Raw genomic sequence first — 20,762 nt, 5'->3', positions numbered from 1 at the left:
CAGATGCATCCTTAGTGTCTAGAACAGCAAGTGCCTGGTTCAGGACGTTGGGAAATCTCATGTGCTGGAGTCACACAGATCCTGCTGGGAGTAGCATAGAAGCTGCTTGCCCTGGAAAAGGGACCCGGAAGGGTGGCTAGAATCTGGTAGCCTCTGTGGTCTCTTTAACCGGGGAGGGAAACCAAGCCACCGGAGGAAATTGCCTTTTTGAATCAGGTAACACGGGGTCTGAATAAGCTCTGTCCAAGCCGTGCATGGGGTACAGGACAAGTCACAGGCTTGGCAGCTGTTTTTGGTTTACACTGGTCACTAGTCAGCATCTGCGGGCAGAGAAGGGCTCCCTGGAGTCCCTCCCTTCCCCATCCCTCCCCCTCTGGAGCTTTTCCCCTTGTAGGTCAGCCACTTGCCCGGGAAGGGAGGCCAACACCGGTGACAAGTCCAGCCCATACGCAAAGCACCCAGCATCACTTGTGTAACCCAAGGCTCTCATCCGGGACCTCTGACTCAGTGGTTCTAAAGCACAGCAGGGGGGCAGAATTCATCCGGGATATATATATATATATATTTTACGTAAAGTATAACAAACACAGAAAAGTGCACATGGGTAAATAGTGTGATGAATTCTCACAAAGTGAACAAACGAGGTAACTCCCAGGTCAGGACACAGAATATCACCAACTGGCCTCTCTGGAGTCCCTTTCATGCCACCTCCCTGTCCCCCCAGAGCTTCTGCTTCATGAAACTGACCAGAGCCTGGTGCTTTGCAGAGCTGCACAGGTGGTTGATGCGCACAGCGAGGCTTGGAAACCACTCCCTGCAGTCATACGATCTCTTTCACCAGAGGTGGAACTAGAGGATGCTTTGCTGCCAGTCTTCCACGCAGCACCAGTAGCTGCCTGGCTGTGTTTACCCACCGAGCAGTAAGCATTTCCTGTAGCTGGGGTCTGCAGAGCATGTGAGCGCAGCTCCTGGGCTCAGGAAGCCAGTTGGTTGGTTCCAGCCTGGGCATGTGGCCCTCTCTCCCTGGCGGGAGTTGCATGAAGAGGTATTTTTGGAAGGTGCAGGAATTCCGTAGCCATTTGGAAAATGCCTGCTCATAGGCTGGGCTGGATTCTCGTTTTAAAATGCTGATGTGGCTGCGGGGCCTGACCTAGCCAGTTCTCCTGGATCTAGGGGTGGGGAGAGTGAGGAGGCATGCTCCCCTTTTCTCCCTTTTCTTTGAATTGTATCCCCATTTTATTTTTGTCTCAACTTCCTCTGTCCCACAAGCTTCAAGAGAATTGTGAGGCGTCTCCTGCAGCTCGTTGGCTCTTTGATGCTGTCTGTAGGTAAGTGTTTAACTTGTCCCAAGTAAGCCAGGGCTTTGGGGTCATTTTAAGTCAAACGAAAGTTTACCCTCAATTCCCTATCAAGGATCTTTGGCCCTGAAGCCTGGAGTTTGTCTCCCTCCCTTCCAGGTAGGACCCTGAGCACCCTCTTATTCTCTTTCCTGTGTCCCCCTCTGCTTTGCTCTGGTGGCCTTCATTGATAACCACAGCTTTTGCTAACCATCTATGCATTCTTTCTCCCATCCATTCATTCATTTAGTGCCACCCCCTATGCAGGGAACAGGGTGGGGGCTGGGGCAGCCAAACTACCTTCTGTCCTCATCATTTCAGCCCTTCCCTAAGAACTTCCTTTGTCCCCACTTTTCCACTTCCTCCCACAGTCATGTCTGTGCTCTCTGAGAGATCTCTGCTCCTGCACTTGCATTTCAAAGGTAGCCTGTCCTCTCCTTTTTCTGTGTTCAAACCCCTTGCTTCTAACCTTCATTTCTAGCTCCTTGGGTCTGGGATAGAAAATAAAAACGTAGGACCCAGCATGGTTCTCCCCCCCAATTTTCTTGTTCTGAGGTCGTCCCTGTCCCATCCACCTCCCATCTCCGCACCAGCCTCTCTCCAGGCCAGATCTGGGAATGGAAATGCCATGAAGCGAAGCGAGATGTGCTACACAAGCACTGTTGCTAGTTTACTGTGCATCCTTCTGAAGATGGTCTATGAAAATCACAAAAGCACAATGAGCATATTATATAGGCTGTTTTTAACTTTGTTCTTTTCACTTAAGAGTATATTTTGGAGTCTGTTTTAAAAAGCTTTTAAAATTGATTTTTAGAGAGCGAGAGAAAGGAGGAGAGAGAAACATTGATGTGAAAGCAAAACATCAATTGGCTGCCCCCTACCAGGATGGAGCCTGCAACCCGGGCATCAAGTGACCAGGACGACACCCAACCACCTGAGCCACACTGTCCAGGGCTGGAGTCTTTTTTTCTTACTAGTTCTGCGAGGGAGACATGAGACAGATTAACAAGAGTAAATAATCAAATCTAATTATGTATGTACATATGAGGGCTTCCATAAGAACATAGGGCCTGAGGACAAACTGGGCAGTTGAGGCTAATTTGCCATCTTGAGTTAGCTGATGGTGGTGATGGGCGGGGGGTGGGGGGGTGGGGGGGGGGTTGGGTTGGGACTTCAAAGGGGAAAAAGGCAATTCATATGTTTGGTAAACAAATGTTTACTGGGCCATCTTTACACAATGGCACACAGCAAGGACTTTGAGCAAAGCTCCATCCCTGTCCATTACACACCAGTTCATATTAAACTATAGTTATAGATGTTCAGTTTCTGGAGTTATCTAAATTCTTTTAGGCAGTTAGGGGGAAGGTCAAAGGTCCTTCCTGAGTCTTTGCTTTTTAAAAATAGCCAGCTTAGCCCTAACCGGTTTGGCTCAGTGGATAGAGCCTTGGCCTGCGGACTCAAGGGTCCCAGGTTCGATTCCTGTCAAGGGCATGTACCTTGGTTGCAGGCACATCCCCAGTAGGGGGTGTGCAAGAGGCAGCTGATCGATGTTTCTCATCGATGCTTCTCTCTATCCCTCTCCCTTCCTCTCTGTAAAAAATCAATAAAATATATTTTTTAAAAATAGCCAGCTTAAAATAATCAATATCCCCCCAAAAGGCATGTTTTGGAGTGGCAAAGCTCTGCTCCCCTCAGTACATATCCTACATGAGTTGGGGGTAGATTTAGAAAGCAGAGAAAGCTTGTTTCCAAGTGCCTCTGGGCATCTGAAGATGGAGTTTCTGGCTGCTCGCCACAGACAGTAGTGTGGCCCTGGGGCCACCTGAGGCTGTCTTGCTCTGGGAGACAACCTGCCATGTGACAGACAGGGAGCTAACCTCTCTGCCAGATGTCACTGAATGGATGTGTCCTGTTCTTGCCCTTGCCTGGAATTTGTTCTCAGAGTTTAATATGTGAGATACAGGTGCTAGCGCTCCCCTGCACCCCTAAACCTGGCTATGGCTACTCAGTTCTTTTCTGCGGTCGTGTAGGTGGTGAATAATTTTCTGAGCAGTGCGGCGGTCACCTCAGAGCTGCATTTCTGGTTTGTGGAGAGAGCCTGGCAGGGGCTGTGCTGAAGGGATTAATGGCCAGTAGTGCTGGCAGTAGCTTCAGCTTACTCAGGCCATGGTGAGCTCTTTTCTTGAAGGGTCTGGAATACAGGAGGTGGAATGGGGCATACAGCCTTGATGTTTAAAGCTGGTTGAAGGACTTTGGGTCTCTCCATAATTACCTTATGGAGTGCTGCCTCCTTCCTTCCCTTTCTTTCCCTGGCTCTCTGCCTCTGACCTTGCTCATATTCTTTGGATGAGCTTATATTCCCAAAAACAGCATGTATCAAATCATCTTCATTTGATTTAGATGTTCCAAAGAAAAATATCATGGTGGTATTCCTTTCAATTTCCTCAGATCAAATTGCTTATAAGATTTTCCAATTGAAAGAGAAAAAGACAAAGTTAAATATCTTGAACCCTTGTTCTTAGAGAGGCACCAAAGGCAGGGGATTTCAGCGGTTTATCTCACCTGATTTTTTCTTAAATTACAGCTTTATTGAGATATAATTCACACACCATATAACTCACCTACTTAACGTACACAATTCAGTGGCTTTAGTATATTAATACAATTGTGTAGCCATCACCCCTATCAGTTTTAGAACATTTTCATCAATCACCCCACAGAAACCCCATACCCATTAACAGTCACTTCCCATTTCTCTCCAATCCCCTCAGCCTAAGGCATCCACTAATCTACTTTCTGTCTGTATGGATTTGCCTATTTTGGACATTTCACATGAATGGACTCATATAATATGTGGTCTTTTGTGACTAGCTTATTTCACTTAGCATAATACTTTCAAGATTCATCCACATGGTAGCTTGTATCAAAACTTTATTCCTTTTTATGGCTAAATAATATTTCATTGTATGGGTATAAGTTATTTTGTTTATCCATTAATCAGTTGATGGACATCTGTTTTGTTTCCATTTTATTGGTTATTATGAAGAATGCTGCTATGAACATTACTGCACAAGTCTTTGTATGGACCTCATTGGATCTTTATAGTAACTCTCTAAGGTACATATTTTATAGACCTCATTCTATAGATAACAGAACTTCCAGGATGGTAGACAGCAAGTTTGAACACAGCTGTTAGAGTCCTAAGTGCATGCTTTCTCCAATCTATGTTCATAGAGTTGAAATAATTGTTTGACAGAACCTGGTATGGATATGCCTGTAGGAAGTGGCAACCTTAAAAATAAAAATTTTACCAGCAAAATGGGTTTATTCAGGAATAGTAGAGGAACTGCAATTCAGGACATGCAAGCTATGGCAAACCACAGGCAAGAGAACGAAGGAGAAGACCCTTATAAAGAAAAGGAAGTTAGGAGAGAATGTTGTGAAGGAAAGTCCAGGAGGAGAGAGCCAGAGTTCAGGGTGGTGATGGCTGTTCATTGGCTGGGCTGTTGCTGGGCGAGGGGAAAATCTTCCTCCCGCTGGTTGGAGTAGTCAAGTATGCTTCTTCCTTGTGAGAACCATTAGCTCCTTCCTCTGGGAGTCTGCAAGGTGCAGTGAGTGGTTAGTGCGTGAGCACTCCTTCTTCAGGGTCTCCCTACTTCATTTTAAATGAGAGAGAGAGAGAGAGAGAGAGAGAGAGAGAGAGAGAGAGATTTGATGATGTTCCACTTATTTATGCATTTATTGGTTGATTCTTGTATGTGCCCTGAATGGGGATGGAGCCCACAACCTTGGCATATGGTGGTGACAATGCTCTAACCAACTGAGCTACGGCCAAGGCTCCTTTTCTTCATTTTCACAGAAGGAATCATAAACGTGAACAGTTAATTTTCCGTTGTGATAGTTCAGCCCTACCTCTCCCTTCCCTCTCTGCCCTTTTCTTCTTTCCTAGCTTTCAGTTCTTCCTTCCAGGGATCAGTTCCTCTCCCCTGTAACAGGGGCAGAATTTGCTCCCTCATGTACACTTCTGTGTGGCACGGAATGTAGTTGGAATCTGTTTGCATGTGTGAGTTACGTCCTATGAGATGAAAGCTCCTCTGCTAGTAGCGGGCACATGGTCGGTATGTGAAGCAGTGGACAGAGAGGGGGGCTTCCCGAAAAAGCTGGTTTCCTAGCTCCGTCCCGGGGTTCCACGGATGAAGCCACCCACGTAACGGGCCGGAGCTGCGCGCGGACAACCACCTCCGCCCGGCTCCCGGGCAGCCAGGCCACGCACACCGTTGCTCCAGCAACAACCCGCCCGAGCAGGTGGCGCCCCGGAGTCCCTGCCAGGAGCGCGCACTCGCAGAAACGCGGGGCACCCGCCCGACCACCACGTCAGACCCACCCCCGCCCCTCAGCGCCGGCGGGACTCGGCGCAACCCGCGGCTCCGCCTCCTCGGTGGGGAGCCTGGGAAGCCCACGAATCAGAGAGACGGACACATCGCCCGGGCAGCCAATCCCCGCGGGCGTGTGATCCCGCGCCCGCCCGGGGGCTCGGCGGCCGGCCCCGAGGCAGCGACTGCGGGAGTCGCTGTTGAGGCGGCCGCGGGCGCGGGTCGCGTCGCGCTGCTCTGAGGGGCCGGGCCGGGCTGGCCGCTGCTGGCGCCTGGCCGTGAGGGCGGGCTCCCGGGCGGGCGGAATGGCCCCCGCCTAGGGCGGCGGGAGACGCGGCTGAGCCCAGGATGCTGGGGAGGCGGCGCGGCGGCTCCTCACTCATCCCAGGTAAGGGGGACGCCGCGGCCCGCTCCCCGCCCGCCGCCGCCCACCTGGCGCGCAGTCCCCGCCGCCTCCGGCCGGGCATCCCTCGGCCCCACGTCGCCTCTGCCCGTCCCTCTCCCGGTTTGCCCCGGGGCAGTTGTCCAGTCCCGGCCCCCCCCCGCCCCCCTCCCCTCTCCCAGCGCGGTCCCCCACGCTGTGGCCCGGCCGCCCCTGCATGCACCCCGCTTCCCCCAGGGGCAGGGTTTCCGGGTCTTGGCTTCTGGGTCGCCGCTGGCCCCCGCCGGGTGGGCCTCCCGCTTCTCCCCTTCCTCTTCGCCGGGCTGACATCGCTTCCCGGCCCCGCTTCCCCGCATTCCTTCGTGCGCCTTCGAGGGATGAGACCCCTTCTCTCCCCGTCATCCCGTCGGCATCGGACTTGTGCCCTTACCTCCACCCGGGCTTCGCTCCTGCAGGCTCCCCTGTCCTGTCCTCAGACCGCGTACTCTCTACATCTCACCCTCCCCCCCCCCCCCCCAGGTGTCCTGGGTCTTGCCATTTGCTCCCAGATGCCTTCCTTTCCACGCTCTCCTCTTCTCCCCTCACTCTCCACCTACCACCTTAGCCGGCACTTCTTCCTTTGCACTTAAACCTTCAGTCGCGTTAATACTCTCCGGTGTGTCAGGTCTGCAGTTTTGACATCTCAATTCGTCTTTAAGCGTGCTGCAACCATAGCATGTAAAGCGCCTTGCCCGGGGCCGGCACACAGTAGGTCTGGCGCATGGGGGATGCTCACGCGTTAGTCTTCTAGACCCTTTCCAGGCCTTTGCGCTTGCTCTCCAGATGGTGGTAGCAGGAGGTCCAGTATCCATAGAGATAACCCACTCACTACCTGAAGGGTGGTGTGGGTGATGGCAGGATGAATTCGTGAACTCCAAGTGTGATCTTTATGTTGTATATTGTTTTATATTTTAGATTTATTGTTTTAGACTATTTTGCATTAATGGGTGGTGTCAGCAATTCTTAGTGAGCTTTGCAGTATAATTCCCCTCCTCCCCGTCCCCATCTATTTTTAGGAGGAAAGAGCCCCTACCTCCGAGCTGAAATTAGCGGTGGTGTGTAAGAAGTGTTTAGTGTGCTTATCTCTCAGCTAGTCCAGTCCTGCGGTGAATTTTCATGCTTTAAGAATTTGGAGGAATCAGGTTTAGATTTCTTGGAGTCAATTGCTGAAGGGATCAGCACTGCTTAGGAGTGCCCTGGCCAGTGTGGCTCAGTTGATTGGAGCTAGTCCTGTGTGGGGTTTGATTCCTGGGCGTACCATATACCCATGTTGTCTGTTCTGTCCCGGTGGTGAGAGTGCATATGGGAGGCAACCGATGGCACATCCATGTTTCTCTCTCTCTCCCTCCCTCCTGCCCTCTCTCTCAAGTAAATTTTTTAAAAAATTCTTAGGAGCCACGGTTCTGACAAGTTCTCTAAAAGTAAAAGTAATTAACACGCCCACTCCCCCCACCACTCAACTGCCCCCCCTACTCAACTGTCCCCCCACCCCTCAACTGCCCCGCTTTTCGGCACTGGCCCCGAACACACTTTCTGGCTATCAGAGGAAAGAGCTGCAGTCCATTTTTCAAAGAGTAATATAAATTTGACTTTTTAAAATGGTAAGAGCAATGTTACTGGCCTCAAGCCATTCTTGCCACATTTGCTGTGATGGTCTCCAAGTTTGGATGAATCAAACACTTGGCTTTTTTCCTGCTCCGGGGATCTCCAGAGCAGGCTGGAGACAATCATGTAAGCGAGCTGCTGGTGCTGATCTAAACTGGATTCCAACTTTACTCTCACTGCCTGGGTATGCTTTGACTTGCCCTTTAGGTTCCTCTTATGTACTAAAAGCCTAAATGGCTGTCTATAGATTTTTACCATTCTCCTCTAACCATTTGTCCTACTCTTGAGTTCCTTTCATTGCTTATTTTGCCTCCAACCTCACAGAAGAAATTGGTGGGCATGAGCTCTGAACTCCTAAGGATCTCGCTTTTTTAAAAAAAATATTTTATTGATTTTTTTTACAGAGAAGAAAGGAGAGGGATAGAGAGTTAGAAACATTGATGAGAGAGAAACATCCATCAGCTGCCTCCTGCACACTCCCTACTGGGGATGTGCCCGCAACTAAGGTACATGCCCTTGACCAGAATCGGACCTGGGACCCTTGAGTCCTCAGGTGGACGCTCGATCCACTGAGCCAAACCGGTTAGGGCAAGGATCTCATTTTTTTCTGTGTGCCTGTACCTATCTGATTCCTGATCTTTTCTTTTATCAGAGGAAGTCCTCCTAAGAATAACATCTCTGACCTCCCGCTTTATTCTCCTTTTTCTCTCAGCCCACATCCAAAACAAAAACAAAAACCTTCCCTTGATGCTTCCCTCTTTTTTTCTCAGGTTAACGTGGTGTTCTTTAGAATTTCATTTTTCGTTCTTTTCTCTGTTCTCTCTAATTTCCTTGTGTGTTACACTTTTTCTTATGGCTACAAATAGCACCAGTATATTTATGGTTTTCAAAGATGTATATCCAGTCCCCATTTTTCTTGGACTTCATGTGTTTCTTTTTAAAGACCTTAAAATAGGAGTGTCTGTTGGATAAAAATATACTGGATACTTGGTACTTTAAACTTGGTTATCTTTTCCTTTCCCTTCCCTCTACTCCTAGTCCCCTCAAACACATACACAGACACTCCTATTTTTAGGTCTTTACCCTAAGGAGCTTAGAACCCTCTTCTTTCCAGACATTAAGTCTGTTGTAGATCCTATTGCTTCACCTGTGTAATCCTTTTCTTTCCCTCCTCATTGCCAGGAGATTGGTTGAGGCCTGTGCTATGTTTCTTCTAAATAGAGTCAGTGTCAGCCATTTTCAACCCAGGCACTAATTTAAAGCCACCTTGGGAGCTCTTAAAGTGTAAGGATGAGGGGATCAAAGTATCTCTAGAGATTCTGATTCACTTGGTCTGGTGTGGGGCCAGACCTTGTCATTTAAAAAACACTTCCCATGTGATGGTAGATAATATGCAGCTGATGCTGAGAACTGGGCTGAAAGCTCAAAGAGGGAGTGATAGAACCCCAAGGAATTACAATATTTAACTCATCCTTTAAAATTCAGGATGAATGTCATTTTTGTTGGCATGATTACTTACTTATTTCCGTGGTACTTTGTACATGTACCATATTAAAGTACATGTACCTATGATCACATTTTCTCTAACTTATTTCTCATGGGTCCATTTTTTCTCAAGACTAGGAATTTCTTGAGGTCTGGGACCATGCCTAAAAATGAACTACTGTTTCCTCTACATTATGCACAACACTTCTGATACTAAATATGTGGGTTTTCCCCTTATATTAAGCATTTCTCCAACTCTCTAGACACCAACTAGGTGTCCTATAATTTAACTCAATTATGACACTAACTATCTGGAGTTAGTTGCAGACTGCACAGACCAGGAGGAACTCAGTCACCTTGCTTCAGATGCCAGTAGCAAGTTTCAGGTTGTGACCTGTACTTTAATTTATACCAACTGGCTGTAAATTGGGGCTTTCCGCAACCTCCTCCTCTGGTTGATAATTTGCTAGAATGGCTCACAGAAATAAAAAAAGGTCTTTAGCCCTAGCTGGTTTGGCTCGGTGGATAGAGCGTCAGCCTGTGGATTGAAGGGTCCCAGGTTCGATTCCGGTCAAGGGCACATGCCCAGGTTGCAGGCTCGATCCCCAGTGGGGGGGGGCGTGCAGGAGGCAGCCAGTCAATGATTCTCTCTCATCATTGATGTTTCCATCTCTCTCTCCCTCTTCCTTCCTCTCTGAAATCAATAAAAATATATTTTAAAAAGGGAGGAAAAAAAAGGTCTTTACTTGTCATTACTTTTTCTTATAAAGGCTGTAACGTAGTAACAGGCATGGAAGAGGTGTGTCGGGCAAGATATGTGGGAAGGGTATGGAGTTTCCACGCCTTCTCTGGCCATGCCGCCCTCCCAGTATCTTGTGTTCACCAGTCCAGAACCTCTCCAAAACTCTTCAGTTAGGGTTTGTTATGGAGGCTTTATCACACAGACCTAAATGATTAAATAGTTGACCATAGGTCATTAACTTAATCTACAGACCCTTTCTCCTTGGAAGTTAGGGGATGGTTCCTTTGGCAACCTTTCAACCTCCAAGATATGATTGAAAGCGACTTATTGTGTATAACAAGAAATGCCAAGGATTATGGAGCTCTGTGCTAGGAACCAGGGATGAAGACCTAATATATTATATTGTATTCTATAATAATTATTATATCACAGTATCACACTGCCTTATCTTTTCATCACTGCCTTATATATTTTAGAAACTTGATGAAAATTGGTTGAATGAATTTTTTTGGTAAATAATGTAAAACATCATGAACTCACAGTTTTGCTAGCTGACCAGCTGTTTCTTGGCTGCTGACAGGTCATTCATACTTGCACTGTCATTCTTACCTCTTGAGTGTTTAATCCATTTACACTTAATGTAATTATCAGTCCATTCAGATTTATATTTTGCTATTTGTTTTCTGTATGTCTTGCCATTTTGATATTTGTTTTCTATATGACTTGTCTTTTTAGTTTCTCTATTCCTTCATTACTGCCTTCTTCTTTATTAAATAGTAGAGGCCGGGATCCTTCAGCCTGTGGGATCAGGCTGAAACTGTCTCTCTGACATCCCCTGAGGGACCTCACCAGTGCATGATCGGGGCTGGGCAGGAGTGTGGGAGGTTGGCCAACCCAGGAGGGACTGTGGGAGGGCTCCAGGGAGTGTCTGGCCCATCTCACTCAGTCCCGATCGACCGGATCCCAGCAGCAAGCTCACCTACCGGTCAGAGTGTCTTCCCACTGGTGGTCAGTGCATGTCATAGCGACTGGTCAACTGGTCAACTGCACCCTGGTGGTCAGTGGTTGAGTGGCCTTAGCATATCATTAGCATATTATGCTTTGATTGGTCGACTGGACGACTGGACACTTAACATATTAGGCTTTTATTATATAGGATTCTCCAGTATATACTTTAATTAGCTTATTATTTCTTTTACAACTTTTCTTTATTTTCCTGGTGATTACAATTAATATTTTAAAACAATTTACTTTGGATTAATACCAGTCGGCTGGTCACTTAGGCTTCTATATATATAGATGAGTCACTTTTCTCTTGGTGCCTTCAAGATCCTGTCTTTGGCTTTTGTCAGTTTGATTATAATGTGTCTATGTGCACATCTCTTTGAGTATATCCTATTTGGTGTTTCATCTAGTTCCTTGGGTGTTTAATGTATTTCATTGAATTTAGGATGTTTTCAGCCATTTATTTATATAAATTTGATTTCCCCCATCTTTTTGTCTTTGGGACTTTATGCATATTTTGGTATGCTTGATGATATCTCACAGGTCTGAGGCTCAGTTCATTTTTCTTCATTTTTTTTCTTTCTGTTCTTCAGACTAGAAAATTGATCTGTTAAGCTACCTGATCTTTCTGCTAGCTTAAATCTGCTGTCGAAACCCTGTAGTGAATTTTTTGTTTCAATTATTGTACTTTTCAACTCTAGAATGTCTCTTTGGTTCTTTTAAAACAAAGTATTTCTATTGACATTCTCTGTTAGTGAGAAATAATTCTCATAATTTTCTTTAACTATTTAGATATGGTCTTCTTTGTTTTTTTGAACATATTTACAGTAGCTGATTTGATTTAAAGTTTTTGTCTAGTAAGTCCAACATCTGGGCTTCCTCAGGGATAGTTTCTATTGACTTCACCTTTCCACCTGTGTATAGACAATACTTTCTTATTTCTTTATGTATGTCATAGTTTTTTGTTGTTGTTGAAAATTGACACTTTATTTTTAAAATATATTTTTACTGATTTCAGAGAGGAAGGGAGAGGGAGAGAGAGACAGAAACATCAACAATGAGAAAGAATTATTGATCGGCTGCCTCCAGCATGCCTCACACTGGGGATGGAGCCCAAAACCCGGGCATGTATCCTGACCGGAAATTGAACTGTGATCTCCTGGTTCATAGGTCAATGCCCAACCACCAAGCCATGCCAGCCGGGGCTGAAAATTGACACTTTAAATAATATAATGTGGCTACCCTGGAAATTAAACCCTTCTCCCCCAAAGTTTGTTGTATTCTTTGTCCTTTATAATCACTGAAGTCTCTGCTTGGTTAGCCTAGTGGTCATCTACTGATTGGACAGATTTCCTTAAATGTCTTGAAACTATTAGTCTCTCAGCCTTTGCGCGCGCGCGCGTGTGCGTGTGTGTGTTTGTGTATTTTGACTCCCATCATGCAGTTTACACTATGCCTTAGACTGCACTTCCTGCTTGTGCAGAACATCAAGGTCAGTTAGAAGTGAGAGCCTTCCCAAGTCTTTCCTGGGCATGTGCATGCTTTCTAGGTTCCCAAGAATATATTGGAGCTTTTCTAAGCCCTATATGTACAACTCATTCCTCAGTTTTTTAAGTGTTTGATCAATGTCCTGTTTGCCTCAACTGTTATTGTCACTGCAGACAGCTAATTAAACAATTATCTCAGCTTCTGGTCAAGATGGCAGAGTAGGTAAACACTGTGCTCGCCTCCTCCCATAACCACATCAGAATTACAACTAAATTTTAGACAACCACTATTGAGAACCACCTGAAGACTAACTCAATAGAACTCTTATAAGTAAGGATATAAAGAAGCTAAGTCAAGCCTGGTTGGAGGGGTGGAGATGTGAAATAGGCTGGTCCCATACCCACATGTGGCAGTTAAGAATTGGGAAGGATATCTTGGCTTTGGAGGTACCCCTGAGGAACTGGGGTATAATCTCCACACCTGGATCCCCAGTCCAGAGCACAAGTGCTGGGAACAGGAGCCCCCACAGCATCTGGCTGTGAAAATCAGCAAGGATTCCATCTGGCTGAGATGGAGGGCTGCTGGAGTCCCAGGCGTTCCTCTTTTTAAAAAAAATATATTTTTATTGATCTCAGAGAGAATCATTGATCAGTTGCCTCCTGCAGGACCCCTACTGGGGATCGAGCCCACAATCCAGGCATGTGCCCTTGACCAGAATCAAACCCAGGACCCTTCAGTCCACAGGCTGACGTTCTATCCCCTGAGCCAAACCAGCTAGGGCCCAGGTGTTCCTCTTAAAGGGCCCTCAGTTGGTGATAGACACATTCAGTTTGAGTTCTAGCACTGGGCAACAGCTCAAAAAGTGCCAGGGACATATGGGGAGGAACTGCATTGTCTGACTTCAGGTCAAGGGCTGGAGGGGCAGCTCTCTCAGCCATTTTGTTACTTTGTGGAACCTTCCCCTCACAGAGCAGGCAGGTGCAGGTGGGCTCCAAATCTGAGTGTCCATCAAACTCCCACACTCTTAATTCCCTGAGAACCTGTCCCACCCAACTTATGCATAGGCTGAATCTCCTTCAGTGACTGTTACAAGTGGTGGCCTCAGCCCATGTCTTGGACTTGCCTACTATCTCTCAAAGGTTCACAAACCCCAAGCAGCACCTGGACTCAGCATGTACTATACCTCTTGCTAAGTGACTCCCAGTCTGACACTAGTGGCAGCTCGCCACGTTTGGCAGCATAGCCTTTCACAGGCACCTCCAAGCCCAGCACAGGCAGCTACCAATTGCAAATCACTTTGTAGCTCCTACCAGGTGGCCTCAGGCCAGCCACAAGCTACAGCTTATCTGGGTCTGCATCAGAGCCTCTTGCAAAAGGCCCCAGAATCAACAAACTTGGTGGCCAGCTTCAGACTACACAAGAGCACTACCCAATTAACTCCACAAACAACATGCCTGAAGGGTGGATTCAGTAGGCACCAGAGCCCTGCAGCAGTGAATCCCACTTTGGGGGATCAGCCCTCCACAAAAGAGCTCATCCATTGCAGTAATGGCTAGTCCTCATAACCAGTCAGCCTGAGGATCAATTCCACACACTGGTATGCCAATAGCAGTCAAGGCTCAACCACAACAGGAAGGCACATGTAACTCACACAAGGGACATCCCTGGAACACCCGGCTCAGGTGACCAGAGAGCTGTGCCATTGGGCTCCTCAGGACACCTAGTACCTGAAGCCACCCTGGGAGACTTATCAGATCTATCTAATATGTAGAAACAAACCCAGGCAGCCAAAATAGGAAGACAAAGAAACATGTCCCACATGTAATGACAGGTGGGAAAAAAATCTAGAAAAAGAACTAAACAAAATGGAGGCAAGCAGTCTACCAGATGCAGAGTTCAAAACACTGGTTAAAATGAACTTAGGGGAAGAATAGATGACTCAGTGAGAATTTCAACTAAGAGGTATAACATAAAAAGGACATAGCGATTATTAAAAAACTAGAGGCTCGATGCATGAAGATTCATGCAAGAATAGGCCTTCCTTCCCCTGGCTGCCAGCACCACCTTCACTCCGGCCCGGAGCTGCCTTTCCGCCTTCGCTCCGGCCCAGAGCCACCTTCTGCCTTCGTGTGCTGCCCAGAGGCCCAGAGCAGCTGGGGCGGGGCAGAACACCTGCGTCATCACCATGGCAATGACGCAAGAGTTCCAGCCTAGCCGTTGCCATCTTTGTAACATCAATAGCATATTCCCTCCTTATTGGCTGTGGGCGCCGCCATCTTTATTGCGAAGCGACGGTCAATTTGCATATCCCGTCTTTATTAGATAGGATAGAAGTGAAGAATACAATAACTGAAATGAGGACTACATGAGATGAAAAGAACAGTAAAGCAGATGAAGCAGAGGATCAAAATCAGGATTTAGAAGAAAAGGTACCAGAAAACATTCAATTAGAACAGCAAAAAGAAGAAATCCAAAAAATGAGGATAGTATAAGAGTCCTCTGTGTCAATTTCAAGCATACCAACATTCACATCATAGGGACACCAGAAGGAGAAGAGAGAGAGCAAGGGATTAAAAAACCTATTTGAAGAATAACTAAACATTTCTCTATCCCGGCAAAGGAAATAGACATACTAGTACAGGAAGCCCAAAGAGTTCCAAATAAGATGAATCCAAAGAGGCCCACACCAAGACACATCATAATTAAAATGCCAAAAGTTAAAGACAAAGACAGAATCTTAAAAGCAGCAAAAGAAAAGCAGTTAGCTGCATACCAGTGAGCCTGATAAGACTGTCAGCTGATTGGGGGGAAAATATTCAAAGTGATGAAAAGCAAGGAAACAACAACCAAGATTACTCTACCAAGCAAGGCTATCATTTAGAATTGAAGGAGAGATAAAGAGCTTCCCAGACAATAAAAAAACTAAAGACATTCACCACCACCAAACCAATATTACAAGAAATGTTAAAGGGATTTCTTGAAGAAGAAAAAAAAAAGATACAAAATATGCATAGTAAAGTGACAGTAACTACATACCTATCAATAATCACTTTAACTGTAAAAGCATTAAGTGCTCCAATTAAAAGACATGGTGTGGCTGGATGAATAAAAAATCAAGACCCACACATATGAAATCAAACTAAAAAGTTTTTACACAGCAAAGGAAATCATCTACAAAATGAAAAGATAACCTAATGAGTGGGAGAAGATATTTGGCAATGATACACCCAATAAGGAATTAATATTCAAAATATGTAAGGGACTCATACAGGTAACACCAAAAAAGACAAACATTCCATTTTAAAAATGGGCAGAGGACCTAAATAGACATTTTTCCAAAGAGGACATACAGATGGCCAATAGACATATGAAAAAATTCTCAGTGTCACTAATCATCAGAGAAATGGAACCACAATGAGATATCACCTCATACCTGTCACAATGGCTATTATCAATACATCAACAAACAACAAGTGTTGGTTGAGGAGAAAAGGGAACCCTCCTGCACTGTGAATTGGATTGCAAATTGGTACAGCTATTATGGAAAACAGTATAGAGGTTCCTCAAAAAGTTAAAAATAGAAGTACCTTATGACTCAGTTCCACTTACTGGTATTTATTTGAAGAAATCCAAAACCCTTATTAAGTAGTATATATGCATTCCTATGTTCACTGCAGCATTATTTACAATAGCCAAGATATGGAAGCAACCTAAGTGTTCATCAATAGATGATTGGATAAAGAAGATATGATACATATGCACAATAGAATATTACTTGGCCATAAAAGAATGAAATCTTAACCATTTGCAAGAAAAAGAATGAACCTTGTTGGGTATTGAAAAAAGTCAAACAGAAAGACAAATCCATATGATTTCACATATATATGGAATCTAAAAAACCCAAAGTGAACAAACAAAAGAGAAACTCATAGATACAGGGTACAAACGGATGGTTGCCAGGTGGGAGGGGCTTGGGGAGATGTGTGAAAAAGATGAAGGGATTAAGAAGTACAAATTGGCAGTTATAAATGGTCTTGGGGATGTAAAGTACAGCACATGGAATGTAATTGATAATATTGTAATAACGATGGTGTCCGGGGGTACTAGACTTATTGGGGGATCATTTTGTAAGTTATATAAATGTGTAACCACTATGTTATACATCTGATACTAAAGTCATATTCAATGTCAATTGCAATGGAAAAATCTTAAAAATAAACAAAAAAGTTCAATTAAAATTTGTCTCAGACAACAGTATGGTGATTACCAGAGGGAAAGGGGAGTAGGAGAGGTAGAAGAGGGTAAAGGGGGATAAATGGTGATGGAAGGAAACTTGACTTGGGGTGGTGAACACACAATACAAAATACAGGTGATGAATGATAGCATTATGCCCCCCAAAACTATATAATTTTATTAACCAATGTCATCCCAAGAAATTCAATAAAAATAAAATATACATATATTTGGGGTACAGAAATACAAATAAACACAACTTACAAAGAAAAGAAAATAATAAAAATAAATTGTCTCAATATTTTAAACAAATGCCCTGGTGATAGAAATGTCACATTGAGGGTGCTCTGATTCAGGTCCAATAAAGACAAGCTCTGAGAGTGTAGCTTTTGCAGATAGGGTAAGTAGTGACAGTTCTTTGGAGATGTGGGTTTGGGGGAACTCCTAACCTGTTCTTAAATGGTTTCTGGGCTGCTGCTGTTCACAGCTATAATGCTTATAGGTTATTGGTTTCCAAGTCTTCCACAGAGCTGGGTAAAGGGAATTGGGAGAATTAAAATGCCATAAATCTTGTTCTGCTTACTGAAAGTCAGCTGTTTTTCTTGGATAAATGTTTCTTGGATTGTTGCAAGCCTTTGGTTAATTTTCAGATTTCTGAAAAAGTTGAGTTTGCATTTTGCCAGTCTTCTCATTACTTTTACGGAGGATCAGACTTTTGGAGTGCCTTACTTTCCCATGCTGGATATGCTTCCTCCGGGCTTTTATTTATGTAGTTTGAGGGGTTCATGCATTAAATTTTAGCAGATTGTTTTAATTACTGAGAACTCTGAGGTTATACAATTATGTTTTTATGTTTTATGTGCTATTATTTTCCCACACTCTGGCTATGTTTATTGCTTAATATTTTCTGAATACGTGCTATTCTTTTCAACCTTGAGGCTTCCTGTTATCTTATTTTCTCTGCTCAAGGCTCTATTTATTTCCCTCACTCTCACAATGGGAGTCCTGCTTATCTTTTAAAATTCATTCTGATATAATTTTCTTTCTCTGTAGCCCATGGATGTAATCCTGCATGCCATTTTTCATACCTTTTGTATTACCATGGTATTATTTCATCACATAGTTTCTTGTCTTCTACCCCAGCTAAGTTGCTAGTTCTTTGAAGGCATATGATGAATCATACCCATTTATATGCTCAATACACATTTGTTAATTGAAGTGTAGGAGTAAGGTTCACTGAGAGAATGTTTAACATTTTACTAGTAGGTATTGTGACTGGGTTTGCTTTTTATTCATCCATTATTGAATTGGAGGAAATTGTATACTCTGGAAAAATTAAATAACAATACATGGTTGTCCACACACTACATTATATAATCCTTAGAAAGATACAGGAAGATAAAAATCTCCAATACAGATTGTTACAATAGTGGTTTCTGATCAAAGATTTGATGTCCAGCTTTTTATTTTTTATTTTAAAAAATCTTTATTGTTGAGAGTATTGCAGATGTCATCCTCATATCCCCCCAATGCCCCTCCCTACCCGGTTCCTGCCCCGCCCCAGGCCTTCACCACCCTATTGTCTGTGTCCATAGGTAATGCATATCTATATTATAAAAGGCCTGTGTCCCTATTGCCATAATGACCAAAGACCGGCGTAGGTGGGCAGAGTCGTGCGATTTCACGTGCTGGGCTTCTAGTATGCATATAAGATCTTTGGTTCATCTCTTCCCACCCATCCCCCTTCCCTCTGAGAGTTGTCAGTCTGTTCCATGTTTCTATGCCTCTGATTCTATTTTATTCATCAGTTTATTTTGTTCATTCGGTTTCTTGTTTGTTTACTTTGATTTTCAGATTCATTTGTTGATAGTTATGTATTTATTGCCATTTGATTGTTCATATTTTTTATCTTTTTTTTTCCTTCTTCTTCCTCTTCTTAAAGAATACTCTTCAACATTTCATGTAATACTGGTTTGGTGGTGATGAACTCCTTTAGCTTTTTCTTGTCTATGAAGCTCTTTATCTGACCTTCAATTGTAAATGATAGCTTTGCTGAGTAGAGTAATCTTGGTTGTAGGTCCTTGCTATTCATCACTTTGAATATTTTTTGCCACTCCCTTCTAGTCTGCAAAGTTTCTGTTGAGAAATCAGTGACAGTCATATGGGTTCTTTTGTAGGTAACTAACTGCTTTTAAGATTCTCTCTTTGTCTTTAGCCCTTGGCATTTTAATTTTGATGTGTCTTGGTCTAGGCCTCTTTAGTTCTTGTTTGGGACTCTCTGGGCTTCCAGAACTTGTAAGTCTATTTCTTTCACCAATTAGGGGAAGTTTTCTGTCATTATTTCTTTAAGTAGGTTTTCAATATCTTGCTCTCTCTCTTCTTCTGGCACCCCCATAATGTGAATGTTGTTATGCTTGAAGTTGTCCCAGAGGCTCTTTACACTATTGTCATATTTTTGGATTCTTTTTTCTTTTTGGTCTTCTGATTGGGTGTTTTTTGCTTTTTTTTTTATTAATTAAATCTTTATTGTTCAGGTTATTACATTTGTTCCTCTTTTTTCCCCCCATAACTCCCCTCCACCCAGTTCCCACCCCACCCTCCTCCCTCATTCCCCATCCACTGTCCTCATCCATAGGTGCATGATTTTTGTCCAGTCTCTTCCTGCATCCCCCGCTCCCCTTTACCCCCCAAGAATAGCCAGTCCACTCCCTTTCTAGGCCCCTGATTCTATTATAATCACCAGTTCATTCTGTTCATCAGATTATTCACTTGATTTTCAGATTCACTTGTTGATAGATGTGTATTTGTTGTTCATAATTTGTATCTTTACCTTTTTCTTCTTCTTCCTCTTCTTAAAGGATACCTTTCAGCATTTCATATAATACTTGTTTGGTGGTGATGAACTCCTTTAGCTTTTTCTTATCTGTGAAGCTCTTTATCTGACCTTCAATTCTGAATGATAGCTTTGCTGGATAAAGTAATCTTGGTTGTAGGTTCTTGGTATTCATCACTTTGAATATTTCTTGCCACTCTCTTCTGGCCTGCAAAGTTTCTGTTGAGAAATCAGCTGACAGTCGTATGGGTATTCCCTTGTAGGTAACTGAGTTTCTTTCTCTTGCTGCTTTTAAGATTCTCTCTTTGTCTTTTGCTCTTGGCATTTCAATTATGATGTGTCTTGGTGTGGTCCTCTGTGGATTCCTTTTGTTTGGGGTTCTCTGTGCTTCCTGGACTTGTAAGTCTATTTCTTTCACCAGGTGGGGGAAGTTTTCTGTCATTATTTCTTCAAAGAGGTTTTCAATATCTTGCCCTCTCTCTCCTTCTGGTACCCCTATAATTCGGATGTTGGTACGCTTGAAGCTGTCGCAGAGGCTCCTTACACTATCTTTGTATTTTTGGATACTTTTTTCATTTTATTTTCTGGTTGGGTGTTTTTTGCTTCTTCGTATTTCAAATCATTGACTTGATTCTTGCAATCTTCTAGTCTGCTGTTGGGAGTCTGTGTAATATTCTTTATTGCAGTCAGTGTATGCTTAATTTCTAGTTGGTCCTTTATCACAACCTCAAGGGTCTCATTAGATTTCTTGTAGATCTCATTAAGTTTATCGTCAGTTTCTAGAAAATTCTTGAAAAACCTTAAAAGTGTGGTTTTGAACTCTATATCCAGTAGTTTGCTTTCCTCCATTTCTGTCATTTGTGTCCTTTTTCTTTGTCTCCGCATTTTTTATGCTTCCCTGTGTTGATAAAGTGGTTTTCTCTGCTGAGTGTCCTCTAGGGCCCAGTGGTTCAGCCTCCCCAATTACCTGAGGAGGACACTCTTGGTGCACCCCCTTGTGGGCTTTGTGCACAGTCTTGTTGTAGTTAAGCCTTGATTGTTGTAGTTATCACTGGGAGGAATTGACCTCCAGGCCAATTGGCTGTGAGAATCAGCTGTGTCTGCAGTGGGAGAACTTCTGTGCTGGAGACACCCCTCTGGGGCAAGACTTGCTTCAGTGGGGCTTTGGTGCTCACTGAATCTGCCCCCTGAGTGTGTCCTTTATGGTTCCACGGAGCTGCAAACTGGATGGTCCCACTC

At 44.3% G+C, this 20,762-nt stretch overlaps 1 protein-coding gene across 2 annotated transcripts in view; it reads left to right on the top strand.

The window, feature by feature from the left end:
- Positions 1–836: 836 nt before the first annotated feature.
- TPST1 (tyrosylprotein sulfotransferase 1) overlaps positions 837–20,762 on the top strand; it is an 87,591-nt gene continuing 67,665 nt past the window's right edge. The window contains exons 1-2 of one of the 2 annotated variants that reach the window (XM_081089829.1): positions 837–920; positions 1,270–1,328. The gene's annotated coding sequence lies outside the window, so the exon portion shown is untranslated. Of the gene's footprint in view, positions 921–1,269; positions 1,329–5,912; positions 6,099–20,762 lie in introns of those variants that run through there. The other variant, XM_081089828.1, reaches the window with a different exon arrangement.

The sequence above is a fragment of the Myotis nattereri genome (genome assembly GCF_964212035.1).
Source record: "Myotis nattereri genome assembly, chromosome: 4".
Taxonomy (NCBI): Eukaryota; Metazoa; Chordata; class Mammalia; order Chiroptera; family Vespertilionidae; genus Myotis; species Myotis nattereri.
Note: the sequence above shows the minus strand (reverse complement) of the source record. Positions and strands in the feature narration are given on the sequence as shown.